The 19,204-nt window shown below is 46.8% G+C and overlaps 1 long non-coding RNA gene across 5 annotated transcripts in view; it reads right to left on the bottom strand.

Moving 5' to 3' along the window:
* LOC103246889 (uncharacterized) overlaps window positions 1–18,497 on the bottom strand; it is a 61,087-nt gene extending 42,590 nt beyond the window's left edge. For 4 of the 5 annotated variants that reach the window (XR_012089584.1, XR_012089587.1, XR_012089586.1 and 1 more), the window contains exon 1: window positions 1,077–18,497. This is a non-coding gene — a long non-coding RNA (uncharacterized lncRNA). The remainder of the gene's footprint in view (window positions 1–1,076) is intronic. The other variant, XR_012089585.1, reaches the window with a different exon arrangement.
* Window positions 18,498–19,204: the final 707 nt, after the last annotated feature.

Here is a 19,204-nt window from a genome sequence, read left to right as displayed (position 1 = left end):
CCTTAGTCTCCAGAGAATCTGGGACTCACAGCATACATAAAAATTAATTTCAAAATGGATCAAAGACCTAAATATAACAACTAAACTATAAAACATTTTGAAAAAAAGCACATAAGGGTAAACGTTTGTAACTTTGGATCAGAAAAATAATTTTTAAAATATGACACCAAAAGTAAAAGTGGCCAAGCATGGTGGCTCACACCTGTAATCCCAGCACTTTGGGAGGCCAAAGCGGGAGGATCTCTTGATCCCAGGAATTTGAAATGAGTCTGGGCAACATAAAGAGACCCCATCTCTACAAAACAAAATAAAAAAAATTACTTGGGTATGGTGGCATGTGCTTGTAGTTCTACTCTAGCTACTCAGGAGGCCAAGGCAGGAAGGTCACTTAAGCCGAGGAGTTTGAGGCTGAAATAAGCCATGATTGTACCACCATGCTCCAGCCTGGGTGGCAGAGTGAGACCCTGTCTCAAAAAAAAAAGTACAAGTGACAAAAACAAAATTGGAGTTCATCAAATTAAAAACTTATGACTTCAAAGTCCACCACCAAGAAACTAAAAAGACAACCCATAAGATGGGAGAAAAACTTGGCAACTTGTTTATGTGTTAAGGGACTTGTACCAGAATACATAGGGAACTCTTAACAACTCAACAAAAGGCAAGTAACCCAGGTGAAAAAATGAGTAAAGGATTTGCACATTTCTCCAAGATGATACACAAATTGCCAATAATCACATAATTAGATGCTCAACACCATTAGTCACTAGGGAAAGGCAATCAAAAGCAGAATGAGATGCCACTTTATACCCCCTAGAATGGCTATGATAAAATCTACAGACAAGAACAAGTGTTGGCGAGGGTGGGGGAGAAATGAAACCCTCATACACTGCTATTGGGAATGGGAAATGGTACAGTCATTTTAGAAAACACATTGGTGACCACGTGTGGTGGCTCACGCCTGTAATCCCAGCACTTTGGAAAGCCAAGGTGGACAGATTGCCTGAGCTCAGGAGTTTGAGACCAGCCTGGGCAATATAGTGACACCCCATCTCTACAAACAAAAAATAAAAAATTACCTGGGTGCGGTGGCATGCGCCTGTAGTCCTAGCTACTTGAGGGGCTGAGACTGAAGGACTGCTTGAGCCCAGGAGGTCAAGGCTGCAGTGAGTCGTGTTCGTGCCACTGCACTCCAGCCTGGGTGACAGAGCAAGACCTTGTCTTAGAACAACAACAAAACCATAAAACAGGTTGGAAATTCCCCTAAACAATTAAACATAGAGTTACACTTTGACCCAAAAATTAGAGGCTGTGTGCGGTGGCTCATGCCTGTAATCCCAGCACTTTGGGAGACTGAGGCAGGTGGATCACCTAAGGTCAGGAGTTCGAGACCAGCCTGGCCAACATGGTGAAACCCCATCTCTACTAAAAATACAAAAAATTAGCCAGGTGCAGTGGTGTGCGCCTGTAATCCCAGCTACTTGGGAGGCTGAGCAGGAGAATCACTTGAACACAGGAGGCGGAGGTTGCGGTGAGCTGAGATCACGCCATTGCACTCCAACCTGGGCAACAAGAGTGAAACTCTGTCTCAAAAAAGAAAAAAGAAAAATTATACTCTTACATATGTACACAGAAATGAAAACATACGTCTATGTAAACCTTTACACAAGTGTTCATAGCAGCTTTATTCATAATAAACAAAAGTGGAAACAGTTCAAATGTCCACCAGCTGATGAATGGCTAAATGTAATAGATGCATACAAGGGAATAATTTTCAGCAAAAAAGAATGAAGTTCCAGGCCAGGCAGGGCAGCTCAAGCCCATAATACCAACATTTTAACAGGCTGAGGAAAGAGGATGATGTCACCCCGTTGCTGGAGAGAGTGTCCTAAATGTGAGTTGCCCAGCCAGGATGTGGCCTGTATGCTCCCCCCGCTATTCTTGGCATATTGAGCAAGGGATTGAACAAAATGCCAGAGTGGGCACAGATTTATTGAAGAAAATTCAGAGTGGGATTAGGCTTGAGCAAGCGGCTGCTCAAGAGCCCCCTCAATTATAGTTTTTATTAAAGAAAAAACCCGGCAACACCCCTCGCTGCCCTTCAGAGGCCTCCAACTAACTGACCACACCTCATAAAGGATTGGCCCGAGACCAATCAGAGGCTGAAGTGGCGTGTTGTCATGGGAGCAAGGATGTGGCCTAGATGCTGCACCTGCTGTTCTTCTGCTCGTTTGAACTGGCTGCACCTGCTGTTCTTCCACCCCTGCGGCACTGGCTGTGCCAGCGGAAACCCTGGTTACCCTAATTCCCTATTCTCCTGCCTCATTTCCCCCTGACAGATATGATCCCCATAAATCTTTATGGGAGGCAGAAGGGCTGAAGATCAGCTTTCTGTAGCTACTTTCTGCTGGCCATGGGCATTGTTCCTGCCTATTGAGGATTATGGCTGTCTGTCCCTAGGTAGTTAGGCGGGTATCCATAGGTTGTGGCGAGCCTTGTACCTGGTTGTAAAAGGTGGAGCTGGCTTGATCCAGTCATGACAGGTGGGTATTTTGCCCTGATTTTGGATTTTGTTCCAACATTGGCTGAAACCCTTATACAAGCATCTGTAAGTGAGGGAGCAAAAATCAGTTAACATTTTACACCAGGGAAAATCGTTAGGTATTTACTCATCTTCTATCTTTTAAATAGGTAGTTCAGGTCTTCTATGGGTTCACAGGTATAGTAGCTGGTGGGAGCCTCTGGTTGCAGGTTCAGGACTTCAGATATTGCAGGCTTAAACCTGGAAGAGGTATCCAACTATCTAATGCTATTACTTTGACCATGGAAGGCATGGCCAACACCAGTGAAAACGGTCCCTTCCATTAGGGTTGTAGTTGTTGAGTGGGTGACTCCTCATTCCATGTTTTAACAAGTACCTTATCTCCTGGCCTGATCTTGGTTTGCTGGTTAGTTCCTGGTGCAGGGAGCCTTTGAGTTCCAAACTCTCGCAAAACCTGCTGAAATCGTCCTAGGTTAACTAGGTATTTTATTAACCCAGCCGTTTCTGGATCAGTAATTAGATCATTAGTTAAAATGACCTCACATATAACATTTTATATGGGCTCATATTAATTTTTGTTCCTGGAGAATAATGGTTTCTTAAGAGGGCTATGGGCAGTAAGTTGATCCAAGTTTCTGATGTTTCCTGACATAGCTTAGCTAATGCCCATTTTGAAGTTTGATTAGCCCTTTCTACTTTCCCTGAGGATTAAGGCCTCCATGCTGAGTGTAAATAGTATTTGATTCTGAGAGCCTTAGCAATGCTTTGAGTTATTTGCGAGGTGGAAGACGAGCGATTATTACTTTGGAGGCTTTGGGGCAACCCAAACCAGAGGATTATTTCCTTCAAGAGAATCTTGATAACCTTATTAGCCTTCTCCGTTCTGGTAGGGTTGGCTTCAACCCAGCCAGTAAAGTTGCTTCATTCTCTCCTTGATTCCAGCTGTCTTTCTGGAATCAGGTGCAGGTTGCTAACCGGGTCTTAGAGTAATTGTCTTCCCAAATCTCACCCTCCTTTGTGATGTATTCCTCCCAGTCTTTTTATTATTATTATTATTATTATTATTATTATTGGAATCTACTTCTTTGGATGATGCCTGCTGGTGTTTTCAAAAGTTCCTTACTAGTTGTGTCCTTTATAAAATAATCCGATAATATTTTAGCTTCTTCCTGAATTTTGTAGCACATTTTTGAGCTTCTGCTAAACTCATTTTTGAGTCTCATGACATTTTACATGTATGGAATTGTGCCAATAGAAACGAAATGGTCATACAGCCTCTCCCAACGCTTCAACTAAATTGGTTTATGTCAGACCCTGGCAGCTTCTGCTGTCATTGGATCTCAGTGAGGCCTTTGCACCCATTCCCTCCCTTTGTGATTCATCCACAGATATCTCCCTCCATTGATTTGAGAACCATCTCAGCAATATTCCTGGCCTTATTCTAGTCCTCACTCCATCTCACTGCCTGCTGTTTCCTGTGAAATAAAGAAATGCCCCACACTTTAGAGAGTAAAAACAAAAATTAGAGCTTAGAGAGGGTGGACTTGTCAAGAAGACACAGAGCTGGGAGTGTGGTAAGCCCTTAAAACGGGGGCTCAATGATACCGCTGCCTCCCAGGGATCCCTAATATCTGAGAGTCCCAGTGAGCTGGGATGAACTCAGGGCCCAAGAAGGGCTGTCTGACCCTCCCACCTTCAAAACCACACCCAGTGCACATGGCGTGAGGGGTTTCCATGGTGATGGTAATGAAACCTCACCTGCCATCTCTCCCATTACTGCCGTGCCACATTACTGCTGAGTCCCCTCTCATCCCATTCTGTGCTGAGTGTCCAGATGTGATCAATAGAATCAAGGGGAAATGTTCTGAGAGGAAAGGGGTTAGAGTCAGATGACGGGCTTTGAGCTGTGAACTCAGAGCCTTCAAACCTGGGGAACTGAACAGCAGTGCCAAGAAGAATGGGGGACATTGGGGTTTGAGTTTATGTTTGGAAGAATATAAGCATGACTTGGAGACTGCTATGTTCTTGTGTCCCCAGCAAGCAGAGCTAGGAGCCACTGGAGGGAAGGTTGGTGGTAGAAGTTCATGTGAGAACAGGGCGGACACCTGCATAAATGCGTGTGGTGTTGGGCGGTGGGGCGGGGGGGGGGGGTCTCCCAGGCACTGCAGGTGTTTGAATCAAGGCCCAAACACTGTGGCAGGAGTACTCCCAGGGAACTCAATCATTTATTTTACTAGGGCTTTAACATAAAGTATCAGTTCTTAAGAAAATCGGCAACATATGAGTGAAAATCTCATTTAATTGGCTATGAGATGTTGTGCAGGTGGAAATCTGGGTTAAGTGTGAAATCATTATCACCAAATTGTTGCAACAGATTACCAATTCAGCAATCATGCATAGCTGTGAGGGGTCAAGTAACGGAGCGGGTGGCCAGCACCCTGGCAGAGGGAGACAGCACAGGGAAAGGTCTTTGTGACTCAGGTCATAGAGAGGAAAATGGTTTTGTGGGCAGGCAACGAGGAAAGGGGGACAGAGTAGCTGTATCCTGAAGTAAAACCTCTTAGGGATTATTTGACCATTTGTTTCTCCATGTGAATGCATACCTTTGATTGTAAAAAATAAATAGAAAAGGGCATCTTTCCTGACAACACCCAGTCCCTGAGCCCCACAGATGGCGTTCTGGTTTCTTGCAGGAGTTTCTCATCCCACCTGCCTGCTCCCTTTTAGGACAAACCCACCAGCAAGGAGGTCTTCTAGCTCTTCCTGTGTGTGCTCTCCTTCTGGTCCTGGCTTTGGCCCCAGGGACCTCTGGGTTCTCTCAGCTGCACTTCCATCCACCCTCAGTGCCTAGGACTCTGTGCCTGACCTCCTCCAGGCAGGGCTGCTGCCCCCAGGTGTCTACCTGGTACAGGGCTCCCATGGCAGCCCTCCTCTGATGACCAAGTGTGCTGGGGATGCTAAGGCTGACTTGTTGCTGGCACAGCCAAACCTTCTTTGCTGGCTGTTTCAAAGACTCCCTAAAGGCTCCACGGATTTTCCTTAGAACACAGTCCTGAGCAGTCCCACCCATCCTCTTCCCCTCTCTCCCCCACACTGGGGGTCACACTTGCTTCATGGTCTAGCGGCTTACCCAGTTTTTTCTCTTTCTTTTCATGTATGTCTGTTTCCTCCTAAAACCCTTGCAATTTAGTCTTGGTGTCTGTTTCTCAGAGGAGCTCGGTAACAGACTCCACACTCTCTTCTCCCAGTCCCTGCTGCCCCTGTTGCAAGGTGGGGACTACAGAGCCAGCTTCCCTTGTCCAAACCATAAGCTAGCCCTTAGCAAAGTGGAGCCCCCCACTAAGGGTTGCGTTTCTCCTTGTTCCTGCTAGTCACATCCAGCACATCTGGGCTATCATCCTTGATGGCAACATTAGATTGGGGGTCACTGTGGTCATGACAGGGGTGGACCAGGTGGCAGAGTCTTCAGTCACCATGGTAACCCCAGCATCCAGTGCTAGCAGGTGTTTTAGAATAGAGGCTCAGATGCTCATGGATGCAGCCCCAATCCTCCGCCCCTCCCTGCAGCTGCTGGGCAGGCCTCCTGGGCTCATCACTGCCTTCTGGCAGGGCCTCAGTGGCAGCCAGCTCTGGAAGGCATCCTCACTCTGGGTTCAGGAGCTTGCCGAGCATCTACTTGAAAGTTTGAAGTTAGAATGCCACCTTTTCTGAGTTACATTTTTCTGCTGCAGATTTTGGACATTTCCTGCGGGACACTGAATACATGGGGGTTGATGGAGGGGAGGAAGGAGGGGCTAGAAGGAAGGAAAGGGCTATCACTGGGTGGGCCCTCTGGGACAGGGCATCGGGCAGGGACCGCTCTAGGGGACTTCACAGGGAGGAATGAGGAGTGGGATGCAGTGACATCACAAGGGTCCCATTGTGACCCCTCCACTATCAGCTAAGGGGGGATTGGCTGAGCCTGAACAGAGGGGGAGGGGAGTAAATAAGGGGCTGTTGCCAGAGCCTGAGCCCACCAGAAAAAGGCTGTGTGCAGAGGGAGGGCCTCAGGTCCTGCTGCTCCTTCATCCTGACCCCTTCACACCCTCCTCTAACAAGGACCTTGACCTCCCTTCTCCACTCTCCTGGATCCTGCTCAGTGTGGCGCCGGCCTTCTCTGGGGCCCTGGAGTTCCCACTGACCTTCAGCCCGGCCAGTTGCATCTACTGTTCCCACTGCAAGTTAGTGGACAGAGTGGAGGTGGCTAATGGTGTAGAGGATACTTCGTGAAAGGGGGACCCCAACACAGGGACAGGGCACTGATGGAGCCTTTACCAAAATACTGGGAAAGGTCTCCCCACGATCCACATACTCTCTCCCAGGCCTCAGAGGGCCCTCCCCGGTCTCCAGCTGTCAGCTTTCCCACCTCCACCTTCTCTCCTTCTTTCAGTTCTGCTCCTGAATTTCTTTAAAAATTCTCCTGCATCAAGATTCCCCTGCTAGTCAGTTCCTGCCTGGGGTCACCAGGCTGCTTCAAAGTCAGGAAGAACATGGTGGGGATGGTGACTTGAGTTTCCCAGACCACAGTGCAGGTGAGAAGTGTACCCTACAGAGTGAAAAGGCACAGTGTCATCACAGGGTCATTTTAAAGATGGAACTTAGACACCAGATGTCCCTTAAATCCAGTCTATGAGGACACCAGAAAGACCATATCCTTTGCAAATTCTAGCAGAGAGGTTGTACTAGATTGGGAGAAAGTCCTAAAGAGCAAGATCCTGTTTCTTGACACAGTTTACCCTGGAGATGCTCACTGGCCTAGCACAAACTCCCAGGTCAAGCACAAATAGCCCTCAGAGAGGAGGTGGCACTAACACTCTAGGTGGGTGGCTGCTCTATCGTCTTCTGCTCCCTGAAGAGCTTTGTCTCCATCACTGGTGACCACCTGGGGAATTCCTCAGTGTACTCAGGGGAATTCCTCAGTGTACATCTCAAAGGTACACTCAGATGCCCCCTCTGCAAAGCCATTTTGTTCCCTTGCTGTACCTCTGAAATAATTTGTTATCCAAGTATTTGCAAGTCCACCTGTCTTCTGTATGTGGCTTCCTATGTGGCATATCTATAGACATTGAGGATGAAAAGCAAGGGTAAGACTCTGTTCCTTTTCTTAGGGAGCTCACAGTTCACTGGATGAGACAGAAGGAAGCCACTGACTCTGAAAGGGAGCAGGATGTGGCAAAGGTGGGGCAGAGGGGTGAGCACAGAGGGGATCAAGAGAAGGGGGAGAAAGACCATTGTCATGAGTGCAGCCTTTCTGGGGAGCAATGTGTGAGCTGAGCTTTGGAGAAGAAATGAGGTTCTAAAGAGTGTGGGAGAAGAACCTTCCAAGATGTATGGGGAGACCAATGTCCCCTCTTCCCGCTGTTCCGTTCTTCCCTCTGTCCTTGCTCAGCACAGTCACAACAACTCTCCAAATCATGACACTCAAAATGCCACATCTAAAAAGAACATCCCAGTAGGTGCCTCTGCTTCTTCTGACTTGGCCTCCCTTCCCTGCCCTCTTTGGGTCTCATGCAGTTATTTTCCCTCATCCAACCTCCACAGTCCCTCGACAGCAGACGAAAAAATTTGCATTTCCAAATCCCTGTCTGCTTGTGTATGATTTGTATCCTCTGTGAGTCAACAAGGTGAACATATTCCTCAATTGGTTGTGATTTTTTTTTTTTTTTTTTTTTTTTTTTTTGAGATGCAGTCTTGCTCTGTCACCCAGGCTGGAGTGCAACAGCACAGTCTAGGCTCACTGCAACCTCCGCCTCCCGGGTTCAAGCAATTCTCCTGCCTCAGCCTCCTGAGTAGCTGGGACTACTGGCGCATGTCACTACACCCAGCTAATTATTGTATTTTCAGTAGATACAGGGTTTCACAATGTTGGCCACGCTGGTCTCAAATTCTTGACCGCGTGATCCACCCGCCTCGGCCTCCCAAAGTGTTGGGATTACAGGCATAAGCCACCGTGCCTGGCCAGTTGTGAAATTTTTAAAAGTGTCTGCAACAGACTCTGCCCCTAAGAAAGTAAATTCATGCACCTACAAAGAGAAAGGAAAGGGACAGTCACCCACCATTTGACTACTGAGTTTCCATCTGCACCCTTCAACATTTACTAGGACTTACATGAAACTCTGTGACAAAATACACCTTTCTTTTTATTTTATCGAACAAAATACACCTTTCTTCCTTGTATCTGAAGAAGTTGGCACCCTCTGTACAGAATAGGAGATGCACAGTTCCAACAGTTATTCTATACATCACTGACCATATTAATGACTCCACAAAATCAATCATAGGTCCACCATATATTCTGTTATCTGAAGACTAACTTACAAAATTAAACTCCAACAACATGAATATACAACAAATGAACAGAGAGGAAAGATCAAATTGGTGAGCATATAATATAAACATGTACATATTACAAAGAAAAATATAGAAAGCTACTACCATATCTGTTTCTGTAATTTGTCATGAGGCCATAATACCATTAAAATTTTTTAATTAATTAATTTTTCACCACACTTCTCTTGCTTTGTGGATTCAGGCCATCATGGATACAATGACTTCTTCCTTTCATTATCCACTCTATATTTCCCCTGCCCTCACCAAGAACTTCAATTCGTCTCAGGTCGTTGTGTTTTAGAGTGACCTAAACCTCCATTCCCAAAGGACTAAGTCCTCAGTCATCCTGCCGTCTTTTAGTCGGAGTGCATCCCACTCCTCATTCCTCCCTGTGAAGTCCCCTAGAGCTGTCCCTGCCCAATGCCCTGTCCCAGAGGGCCCACCCAGTGATAGCCCTTTCCTTCCTTCTAGCCACTCCTTCCTCCCCTCCATCGACCCCCATGTATTCAGTGTGCCTCAGGAAATGTCCAAAATCTGCAGGAGAAAATGTAACTCAGAAAAGGTGACATCCTAACTTCAAACTTTCAAGCAGAAGCTCAGCAAGCCCCTGAACCCAGAGTGAGGATGCCTTCCAGAGCTGGCTGCCACTGAGGCCCTGCCAGAAGGCAGTGATGAGCCCAGGAGGCCTGCGTACCTTCATGATGAGTATGCTCCACTTGGTGCATAGCCTTCATTATTAGTTACCTTTATCCGTTTCTCCTTAAGGGCAGCCCATTCCATCTTGTAATGGCCCCTGGCACCAGGGCAGTACAGGTCTCCTGATCAACTTGTGGATTTCAGTGATGTCCATTATTGAAGGGTCTGTTTTCTTGGCATCCACATGAGTCACAAACCGGGGGTTGAAATCTTGTGCAATGTGCACCACAACGTTTGTCCTCATAGAAGCTACAACTTGATCGTCCAGTCATCTCATCACCAGCACCACACCACACTGCCAATTCCACTGTTGATTGCCCACAAGTCAGTGAACTGTAACAAGGTGCATTCTGGGGGCAAGGGGGTGTTTCTAGGGCAAGTGTTGGCCTGCAACTCCACCCACTGAGCAGAGTTCCCTTTTCCATGCAGTTTTGAGCAATTTCCTTTGGGGCCCCACAGCAGCAGCAGCCCAATATCCCCCACTGGCCTTGAACTTAGCTGACCCATCTGTGAACCAAGCCCAGGTATCCTCAAGAACTCCAGTGCCCTGAAGTTCCCAAGAAGTCCAAGGTGCTGGCACAGATCCTGTGTCTGAGACAGCCACAATTAGAGGGTGACTAGGTACTATTTCATGTAACTGTGAGATGCCATTAATGTCCAGTTTACTTCTTTCCTGGATGTAACACTTCCATTAGTAATGGATGTTTGCTGGGCAATACCCACTTTGTTAGTGTTCTCCTTTCTGACCCACCCCAGGATAGGGATGTCGGCATGTAACAACATGTGCTGTTACTCCCGCTTATGTACTTGTGACTCTCCATTGTCCTACTTCGTATTTTCTTACAGGGAATGTCCTTTACAGTTAAACATAGTATTACATACACACTCTACATCTATTCCCACAATATGTTCGGCATTATTAATTATAGTCACTCCAGTGTGTATTGGCACAAAAGGGCCCACCCACAAAGATATATCAGCCAATTGTTCAGAGTTACTTCCAAATTCAGTTAATTTTTCAAAAGGGGCATGGACATTTCTTGGCACCTCCATGACTTGTGCCCCTGTGTCCAGAAGAATTGACATGCTTGGCAACCTTCGTTGCCATCAAGTCCCTAACACACTGTGCAGGGCATAAGGCCTCGGGTTTTATTATGGACAGAAGTTCCTCAGCCTCTGCCTTGATGCAGTTTATTCTTGAAGAGTTTGAAGTCAGGGTAGAAGGTGGAGTTAGATGCATTAGATACGCCCCTGTCCTCACAGCACAGACCTCAGCATGGAGATTCAGATCTTTCTGGTCATCCTCCAGTTTCTTCACAGTCAGCACCAAAGCTGCTCAGGCATCTTCTCCGGATACTGCTCAGAGCTTTAAGTGTGTTTGCCCTCTCATGGCCTGATAACAAAAGAGAATTTCCCTCATGGGAAGTTCACCAGTATCTCCTCTTTGGGAATCACCTGGCATTATAGCCATGTCCATATGGTCCCATGGTTTGGATCTTTGGTTAGATTTTTCTTCCTCCTTATCCTGAAGGCATTTCCCTTGGTGCCTGGAAAGGGCTCACTCAGTGGGCCTCGGTTGCTCAAACCCTGCATATTCCCCAGAAAAGCCTGTCTTCAGGATTGGACTTTGGTGATTTAGGTCACTCATGTTAGACAAAGACCTGAGACAAACTGAGGTTTTCAGTGAGGACAGGGAAAATGTGGAATGGGTAGTGAAACAAGAAAACCAATGTACCATCATGGCCTGATTCCACAAAATAAAAAGAAGCATAGTGAAAAGAATAAAATTTTTAAAATCAATTTTTATATTTAAAAATTATATATATATATATATATATAAAAAGGTGTCATGGCCTCATGATAAATTACAGAAACAAGTATGGTAGTAGCTTTGCATATTTTTCTTTGTAATATGTATACATTAATATTACATGCTCACCACTTTTTTCTCTCCATTCATTTGTTGTATATATATGTTGTTGGAGTTTAATCTTATAATGTAGTCTTCAGGTAACAGAATATTTGGTGGACCTGTGATGGATTTTAAGGAGTGACTAATATGGTCAGTGATGTATACAATAACTGTTGGAACTGTGCATCTCCTTATTTGGTGTAGAGGGTGCAAACTTCTTTACATACAAGGAAGAAAGTTCTACTTTGTTTGATAGGAATAAGAGTTGTCACATTGTTTCATGTAACATGCACCTTTCATGTCGAAGGGTGCAGGTGGAAACTCAGTAGTCAAATGCTGGATGGCTGTCCTTTCCTTTCTCTTTGTAGGTGCATGAATTTACTTTCTCAGCAGCAGTGTCTGTTTTAGACTTTTTAAATATTCCATAACAAAATATGAGGAATATGTTCACCTTGTTGACTCAAAAAGTATTTGGATCATACACAAGCAGATATGGGATTCGGAGATGCAAATGTTTCATCAGAATATGATGATGAAAAATTCAAGGGAGTGTGGAGGCTGGATGGGTGGAAAGAACTACATCCGAAAGAGAAGGGAGGTCAAGTCAGAAGAAGCAGAGGCACCAATCCTGATGTTCTTTTTATAAGTGGCATTTTGAGTGTCATGATTTGGAGAGTTGCCGTGGCTGTTCCAAGCATGGAGGGGAGAAGGAAACAGCTACAGGAGGAGGAGCAGCAGGGAGGAGGGGCATTGGCCATTCCATACTGCTGTGGAAGGCTCTTCTCTCGTTCGTATGTATGTATGTATGTATGTATGTATTTTTTGAGACAAGATCTCACTCCAGTTGCCCAGGCTGGAGTGCGCTGGTGTGATCTCAGCTCACTGCAGCCTTGACCTCCCAGGCTCAGGTGATTCTCCCACCTCAGCCTCCTGAGTAGCTGTAACCACACATACGTGCCACCACTCTTGGCTAATTTTTTGTATTTTCAGTACAGATGGGGTTTCACCTTGTTGCCCAGGCTAGTGTCAAACTCCTGTATTCAAGCTGTCCACCTGCCTTGGCCTCCCAAAGTGCTGAAATTACAGGAGTGAGCCAGCACACTCAGCTTCCTCATTTCTTCTCCAAAGCTCAGCTCACACATTGCTCCCGAGAAAGGTTGCACTGATGTCAATAGTTTGTCTCACCTCTCTCTTGATCCTGTCTGTGCTCACTCCTCTGCCCCATCTTTGCCACACTCTGTTTCCTTTCAGAGTCAGTGGCTTCCTTCTGTCTCATCCAGTGAACTGTGAGCTCATTAAGGAACAGAGTCTTACCCTTGTGTTTCACCTTCAATGTCTATAGTTATGCCACATAGAAAGCCACACACAGAAGACAGATGGATTTGCAAGTGCTTGGATAACAAACTGTTACGAGGTAAAAAGTCTTGACTCTGAGTTGTCCAGGCTCATGGGGCATTGAACAAATAATGAATAAAACACTCAAAGCAACAAAAGAACAAAACAATGAAAGAAGCAACAAAAGCACAGATTTATTGTGCACAAACAAAGCGATGAAAGAATGAAGCAATGAAAGCACAGATTTACTGAAGCAAAAGTACACTCCACAGAGTAGAAGCAGGCTCAAGTAAAGGGCTCAAGGGTGCTGATTACAATGTTCTTTAGGGTTTTTATTAAGCTATTAATCAAATAATTTAGTAACACCTCTAGGTGCCCTTTAGAGGCCTCCAACTGGTTACACCCTATGAAGGACTTACTCCGGATGAAACAAGAGGCTGAAGTGGAAACTTCTGTCTTGTTGTAACAGGAGGGAGGATGTGACTTCCATGCTGTCTAGTGCTGGCTGCACCTGCTGTTTTTTTGCTTATGCTTTAACCGTTGGTTACCCTAATTCTCTATTCTCCTGTCTCAGAATGATTTCAGAGGTACAGTAAGGGAAAAAAATGGCCTTGCAGAGTGGGCATCTGAGCATACCTTTGAAGAGTAGTTCCTGAGAATTCCCAAGGTGGGCACCAGTGATGGAGGCAAAGCTCTCCAGGCAACAGAAGACCATAAGGCAGCCACCCACTTAGGGCGTCAGTGCCACCTTCTTTCAATGCCATTGGTACCAATGATGGTGCCATTGTTGAATGCTGTTTTTACTCCACCTGGAAGTTTATGCTCAGATAGGGAGCTTCACCAGTGTAAATTATGGCAGGAGACAGGGACTTAATTCTGAGGCCTCTCTCCCAACCTGGTAAAACCTCTCCACTAGAATTTTGAAGAAAAAAAAAAAAAAGTGGTATTTGCGGTGCCCTCATAAACAGGATCCCAAAGATTCTCCCCTCCTCACCCATCAGATGCCCCAGGCTGGAGGGTGGCCCCAGGAGAACACCTTCTAGCCCCTGCCTCCTTCCCCATCTACCCCATCTATTCAGCGCCCCTCAGAAAACATCCCAAGTTTGTAGCAGAAAACAAAAGTGTAAATCAGAAGAGGTGACATTCACACTTCACACCTTCATGTAGAAGCCCAGCAAGCTCTTGAACCCAGAGCCAGGATGCCTTCCAGAGCCAGCTGCTGCCAAGACCCTGAGAGAAGGCAGTAGAGGGAAGAGGCCTGCTCAGAAGCTCAAGCATCTGATCCTCCATTCTAAAACACCTGCTAGTGCTGCATAGCTGGGGTCTCCATGATGACTGAAGATGAGACTGACACCTGGTCCACTGCTGCCATGGCCACAGTGGTCCTCAATGTAATGTTGCCATCTGAGTGGTAGCCCAGATGTGCTGGATGTGACTAGCAGGAATGTGTGCAAAACATAGCCCTTAGCAGGGCCCAGCCTTACTAAGAGGTCATGTATGCACTAGGCAAGGCCAGGCTGGCTCTATGGTCTGCAACTGTCAACCTCACCACAGGGGCAGCAGGGACTGAGAGAAGAAGGGTTGGAGTCTCTGTTATTCAGCTCCTCTGAGCAGCAGATGCCAAGAGCACACTAAACTGCAAGGGTTTTAGGAAGGAACATAACATTGTGAAAATTATGAAGGACTGGGTGAGCCATCAGACCTTAAAGCAAGTATCAGCCCTAGTGGGAAACAGAGGGGAAGAGGATGGGTGGGACTGCTCAGAACTATATTCTAAGGAAAATCCATGGAGCCTTTAGGGAGTCTTTGAAACAGCCAGCAAATAAGTTCCGGGCATGCCAACAGCAAGTTGGCCTTAGCACCCCCACCACACTCGGTCATCAGAGGAGAGCTGCCAGGAGATGCCCATACCAGGTAGACACCTGGAAGGAGCAGCCCCACATGGAGGAGGTCAGGCACACAGAGTCCTAGGTACTGAGGCTGGGCACCATGGATGGAAGTGCAGCTGAGAGAACCCAGAGGTTCCTGGGCTCCCTGGGGCCCAAGCCAGGACCAGCAGGTAAACACACATAAGGAACTAGAAGACCTACTTGCTGGTGGGGTTGTCCTAGAAGGGGGCAGGCGGGTGGGACCAAAACCTCCTGCAAGAAAGCAGAATACCATCTGTGGGGCTCAGAGATTGGCTGGTGTTAGGAAAGAGGCTCTTTTCTACTTATTTTAAAAATCAAAGTTATACATTCACAGGTAACAAATGGTCAAATAACACTTAAGAAGCTTTACTTCAGAAAACAGCAACTGTCCCCCTTCTTTGCCATTTGCTGTCTCATTTGCCGGTGCTATCTCCTTCTCCCAGAGTGATGGCCACCCACTCTGTTACCTGACCTTTGTATGATTGCTTCATTGGCAATTTTTTGCAACAATTTGGTAATAATTTGACAGTTAACCTATTCTTCCAAGTGTATAGCATCTCATAACAGCCTAAATTAGATTCTCATATGTTGCCGATTTTCTTAAGAATATTCCTTATGTTAAAGCCCTGATAAAATACGTTTGAGTTCCTTGGGAGTGTCCCTGCCACAGTGTTTGGGCCTTGATTCAAACAGGGAGATCCCACATTTATGCAGGGTCTGCCCTGTTCTCACATGAACTTCTAGCACCATTCTCTCTTCTGGTGACTCCTAGCTATGCTTGATGGGGACATATGAACATCAGGAGCCTCCAAATCATGCTTACATTCTTCAAACATAAACTTGGACCCAAATCCCCCCCATTCCCCTTGGCATTGCTGCCAAGCGCCCAACATTTGAAGGCCCTGGACTCATTGCTGAACAGCCCCTAGTCTGACTTCAATCCACTCTTTATGCCCAGAGTCTGGCCCTTCCCCTCAGGCCTCAATTTTCTCCTGATTCTATTGATCACATCTGGACATTTAGCACAGAATAGGATGAAAAGGGACACGGCAGTAATGGGAGAGATGGCAGGTGAGGTTTCTTTACCATCACCATGGAAACCCCTCACGCCATGTGCACTGGGTGGGGCTTCGGAGGTGACGAGGTCAGACAGTGCTTCTTAGGCCCTGGGTTCATCTCAGCTCACTGGAACCCTCAGACATTAGGAATCCCTGGGAGGTAGTGGTGTCACTGAGCCCCATTTCAAGGGCTTACCACACTCCCTGCTCTGTGTGATATTGACAAGTCCACCCTCTCTGAGCTCCAATTTTTGTTTTTACTCTTTAAAGTGTAGGACATTTCTTTATTCCCGAGTGAATAGCAGGAAATGAGATGGAGAGCCGAAAGAAGTACTTACGGAGGATCACAAAGTAAGGAGTACGTGCAAAGGTCTCACTGAGATCCAATGACAGCAGAACCTGTCAGAGTCTAAGATCTGGACCAGATTTGGTTGAAGTTTTCGGGGAGCCTATATGACAACATTTTGTTTCTATTGGCACCATGTCATACATGAACAATGTCATAGCACTCAAAAATGGGTTTAGCCGAAGCCTAAAAATATGCCACAAAGTTCAAGAAGAAGCTAAAATATTATCAGATTATTTGTTAAAGACATAATCAATCAGGAAACTTTAGAAAACACCAGCATGCATCATCCAAAGTAGTAGATTCCAGTTCAAAAAAAAAAAAAAATGACAGCGAGAAAGAAAGAGGAACACAGCAGAAGCTCAGAGGTGGGTGAGATTTGGGAAGACAGTTACTTTGTAGGACCCTGTGAGCAACCTGCACCTGAGTCCAAAAAGACAGCTGGAGTTAAAGAGAGAATGAAGCAGAAGTTGCACCCCAGGAAAATAAATATTTGGTGAGAAACGCTTATAATATCATCTCCAGGAAGATCTGGTCATAAAATCCTTCCAGAGAGAGGTCCTCAAACCCAAATTCACTTCTTGAGGCCAAACACTGAAATTGGCTGAACCCCTGTCTACTGTCTACCCACACCATGTTCCACCTGCAAGGCTTTTCTCTCCTTTAAATGAGATGAGTTAAGAACGGAACCTGTGTTTGAGGATGGGTCTTCATCTTCACTTGACCATAACTTGCCTACAACGTTAGGGTAAATGTAATACTTTCTTTTGTTCTTTATAATTAAAAACCAAAGCAAAACCCCACACCAATAACTTCGTCAAGAGATTCTCACTTGGGCATTGGACCCATTGGCCATATCAAACTCTGATCTGTACACTCTTGGGGGATTAGAATATGCCCAGTTGGTAGAGCACCTGACCAGCTGGGAAAGCACTTGCCCTTCATCTCATTCCACCCTCAAAACAGAGGGTCCAGGAGGACAAGGACTGCCAAGGCTCTAAGAAGTTCTCTCACCCAATGTTACTCCTGGCAGCAAATTGTAAGGAGGAGTAGCACTCACCAAGAGGCCTAGGGCCTGCCTTGGATCTTTGCATATAGAACGTAATGGCAGCCCTCAGTGCATTAGTGAAGACATGGATCTTACTAAGGAGAGAAAAGAGGCACAAAGAAGCTTGTCGAACTTGCCCAAGATCACACAGCCAGCCTGTGGCCCAGCTTGCCTTTGAGCTCAGGCACTCGACTCCACATTCTCTGACACATTCTGGTTCCTCTGACTTCTTCCCATCTGAGGCTCCCTGCTCTGCGCTCAGATGCCCCCTCTGACTCGCTGCTCAGGAACATAGGCTTCCACAGATAGAGGTAAGGATACGAAACCAGTCAGGCTGGCACGGACTGAATCCAAATCCCAGGTTTCTCTCCAAGTCCAGGCCTTTCCTGGCAGATATGAGCAGCAAGACCAGGGTAGCCACAGAGGTGACCTTGGCTGGGCGGAAACTCCCTGAATAGCCAAGTGTGCATGGGATTCTTCCAGGGCTCAGCCCGGTCCTGTCCTGTTCCGGTTAGGAGGCACTGGGCATCTGGGCACTCAAAACCTCCCACTGTGAAGAAGACTGAACCAGTAAGGCCACACGCCGGGCACGGGTCCCCATTTTCAGAGGATGGAGTCAGCCCTGTCGTGCTGCTCATGCGTCCACCTCCTGCAGGCTCCCTCTATCCAAACGACATTTCCATACCTGGGAATTTGCAAAAGGAGAGAGTGAAAGGCCCAGGGCATTTCTGTGGTCCCTACTAAACATCAAAGATACTTTGGTCTGTGTGTTCCTCATTTTCAAATTAGAGGCTAAACATGGACAAGGCTGGTAGCAGAGTGTGCAGGTCTCCTGGCCAGCTCTGTATTTACTCCTCTCTCCAGGCAGAGTGGCCAGTGCCACTCGTTCAGGCAGCAGTCACGTGAGGTCCATCCTCTGGGAAGGCCGTCCCTGATGGTCCCTCTGTGATTCTGACCACAGGATGCCGGCAGCGCCCAGAGTCCCAGGTGGAGCAGAATCGGCCATGAGAATAAGCTTGGTTCCGAGGTCTTTCTGCTGTCATGTCTGTAATTACTAAACTTTTTTCATATAATTGCATTTTTCAAACATATGAGGATTACAAAAAAATAACCTAACAGGTAAACAGAAGTGCCATTTTGCTTTCATGGCTCCGACCCCCTAAGGGGCAGGAAAGCAAGTGACCTTATTCCTGGTATCAAAATGGCATGGCTGGAGTTCAGGTGGGCTGATGGGAAGCTGTGCATCCTGTAGCACCCTGGAATGGCTGAAATTAAGTCTTTTATGTGGCAAAATTGACTCATGGAGCAGAAATAGTCCGCCCATATGGACATGGGAGCAAGATGTCCTTCAGGCCCCCAAACCTCTTCTGAGCCTCTTTGCCTGCAGACAGCTGGGCGGGTGTGTCTGACCATCCCATGTGGCCAGGGTCCATCTGCAGCAGTTGTGGATTGAGACCTGTGTCTTTGTCCGTGCTGATTTGAGAGGGATTGGAGGAAGGCTGCGGCGTCTTGGTCTTCTTCCCCAGTGTTAGCCACTGCAATGGCAGGGGGAGGAGGTGGTAGGCTGAGAGCACGGACAATGCAAAGGCAGTCATGGCTGATTGCTAGAGGGAAAGATGAAGGAGACATTAACTCTTCTCCTGAGGCCCAAATCAGAACAGATATTTTCAGGTGTTGAGCATGCACGTGCCTCACTTGGGAATGGGCAGCATTTCTGATTGAACAGAGCCACAGCGCTTGATGCAGGTTTACGTGAGCCCCAGTTTTACCAGGGGGTCTTCTCTCCTCCCTCCTCGGATGTCTCATGGCTCCATCGCACTCTTAGTGGCCTGGTCTTTCTCTCAGACAATTCCAAGCTGGTTCCCCTGCTTTGCTATCCCCCACAACCTCTCCCACACCATTGCCCAGCTCCCAAGAGCTCACTGTGGCTGAGGAAAGGGGGTGCCTTGACATGGAGTTCCCTTCACATGAGGGGCCCAGAACACTCCTCC

Source organism: Chlorocebus sabaeus, chromosome 2 (genome assembly GCF_047675955.1).
Source record: "Chlorocebus sabaeus isolate Y175 chromosome 2, mChlSab1.0.hap1, whole genome shotgun sequence".
In the NCBI taxonomy this organism is placed as follows: domain Eukaryota; kingdom Metazoa; phylum Chordata; class Mammalia; order Primates; family Cercopithecidae; genus Chlorocebus; species Chlorocebus sabaeus.
This window is presented reverse-complemented; position numbering and strand designations above follow the sequence as displayed.